This window comes from Sapajus apella, unplaced genomic scaffold (genome assembly GCF_009761245.1).
Source record: "Sapajus apella isolate SASKATOON/1434 unplaced genomic scaffold, GSC_monkey_1.0 scaffold76, whole genome shotgun sequence".
NCBI classification, from domain to species: Eukaryota; Metazoa; Chordata; class Mammalia; order Primates; family Cebidae; genus Sapajus; species Sapajus apella.
In genome coordinates, this window is record NW_022437016.1 from 92,596 (window position 1) to 95,485 (window position 2,890).

Sequence of the window (2,890 nt, forward strand, 5' to 3'; positions counted from 1 at the left end):
AAGGTGGGTAGTAAGAAACTTCTGTGAACTTAACGAACATGTTCTAACCAAATGCAAAGAAACTAAGAACCTTGAAAAAAGATTTGACGAAATGCTAACAAGAGTGGACAAAATAGAAAGGAATATAAGTGAATTGATGGAGCTGAAAAATGCAACATGAGAACTTCATGAAGCATGCACAAGTACCAACAGCCGAATTGACCAAGCAGAAGAAAGCATATCAGAGGTCGAAGATCAACTCAATGAACTAAAACAGGAAGGCAAGACTGGAGAAAAAAGGGTAAAAAGGAATGAACAAAGTCTCCAAGAAATGTGGGACTATGTGAAAAGACCTAATCTACGTTTGATAGGTGTACCTGAATGCGACGAAGAGAATGAATCTAAGCTGGAAAATACTCTTCAGGATATTATCCAGGAAAAGTTCCCCAACCTAGCAAGGCAGGCAAACATTCAAGTCCAGGAAATACAGAGAACACCACAAAGATATTCGTCAAGAAGAGCAACCCCAAGGCACATAATCGTCAGATTCACCAGGGTTGAAATGAAGGAGAAAATACTAAGGGCAGCCAGAGAGAAAGGTCAGGTTACCCATAAAGGGAAGCCCATCAGACTCACAGCAGATGTCTCAACAGAAACCCTACAAGCCAGAAGAGAGTGGGGGCCAATATTCAACATCCTTAGAGAAAAGAACTTTCAACCCAGAATCTCCTATCCAGCCAAACTAAGCTTCATAAGTGAAGGAAAAATAAAATCCTTTGGGAACATGCAAGTACTCAGAGATTTCGTCACCACCAGGCCAGCTCTACAAGAGCTCCTGAAAGAGGCTCTACACATATAAAGGAACAACAAGTACCAGCTCAACTAAAGGGCAAAACACCCAGCTAGCACCAAAATGGCAGTATCAAATTCACATATAAGAATATTAACCCTAAATGTAAATGGACTAAATGCCCCAATCAAAAGACACAGACTGGTAAATTGGATAAAAAGACAAAACCCATTGGTGTGCTGTATCCAGGAAACCCATCTCACATGCAAAGATACACAAAGGCTCAAAATAAAGGGATGGAGGAAGATTTACCAAGCAAATGGAGAGCAAAAAAAAGCAGGAGTTGCAATTCTCATCTCTGATAAATTAGACTTTAAAGCAACAAAGATCATAAGAGACAAAGAGGGACATTACATAATGGTAAAAGGATCAATGCAACAAGAAGAGCTAACGATCCTAAACATATACGCACCCAATACAGGAGCACCCAGATACATAAGGCAAGTTCTTAATGACTTACAAAGAGACTTAGACTCCCACACAATAATAATGGGAGACTTTAACACCCCATTGTCAACATTAGACAGATCAACCAGACAGAAAATTAACAAGGATATCCAGGACTTGAACTCAGACCTGAACCAAGCAAACCTAATAGACATTTACAAAACTCTCCACCCCAAATCCACAGAATATACATTCTTCTCAGCACCACATCACACCTACTCTAAAACTGACCACATAATTGGGAGTAAATCACTCCTCAGCAAATGCAAAAGAACGGAAATCATAACAAACAGTCTCTCAGACCACAGTGCAATCAAGTTAGAACTCAGAATTCAAAAACTAACCCAGAACCACACAGCTTCATGGAAACTGAACAACTTGCTCTTGAATGTTGACTAGATAAACAATGAAATGAAGACAGAAATAAAGATGTTCTTCGAAACCAATGAGAATGAAGACACAACATACCAGAATCTCTGGGACACATTTAAAGCAGTCTCTAGAGGAAAATATATAGCAATAAGTGCCCACATGAGAAGCAAGGAGAGATCAAAAATTGACACCCTATCATCAAAACTGAAAGAGCTAGAGGAGCAAGATCAAAAAAACTCAAAGTCTAGCAGAAGACAAGAAATAGCTAAGATCAGAGCCGAACTGAAGGAGATAGAGACACAAAAAACCCTTCAAAAAATCAATAAATCCAGGAGCTGGTTTTTTGAAAAGATCAACAAAATAGACCACTAGCCAGATTAATAAAAAAGAAAAGAGAGAATAACCAAATTGATGCAATAAAAAATGATAAAGGGGATATCATCACTGATTCCACAGAAATTCAAACCATCATCAGAGATTATTACGAACTCTATGCACACAAACTAATAAACCTGGAAGAAATGGATAAATTCCTGGACACTTGCCTCCTCCCAAGCCTAAACCAGGAAGAAGCCGAAACCCTAAACAGACCCATAACAAGGTCTGAAGTTGAGGCAGCAATTAAGAGCTTACCACCCAAAAAAAGCCCAGGTCCAGATGGGTTCACAGCTGAATTCTACCAGACATACAAAGAGGAGCTGGTATCATTCTTTCTGAAACTATTCCAAACAATACAAAAAGAGGGAATTCTTCCCAAATCATTTTATGAGACCAACATCATCCTGATTCCAAAACCCGGCAGAGACTCAACAAGAAAAGAAAACTTCAGGCCAATATCCATGATGAACATAGATGCAAAAATCTTCAATAAAATACTGGCAAGCCGATGGCAACAGCACATCAAAAAGCTTATCCACCATGATCAAGTAGGCTTCATCCCGGGGATGCAAGGCTGGTTCAACATACGCAAGTCTATAAACGTAATTCACCACATAAACAGAACCAAAGACAAAAACCACATGATTACCTCAATAGATGCAGAGAAGGCTTTTGACAAAATTCAACAGCCCTTTATGCTAAAAACCCTCAATAAGCTAGGTATTGATGGAATGTATGTCAAAATAATAAAAGCTATTTATGACAAACCAACAGCCAATATCATAATGAATGGGCAAAAACTGAAAGCATTCCCCTTGAAATGTGGCACCAGACAAGGATGCCCTCTCTCACCACTGCTATTCA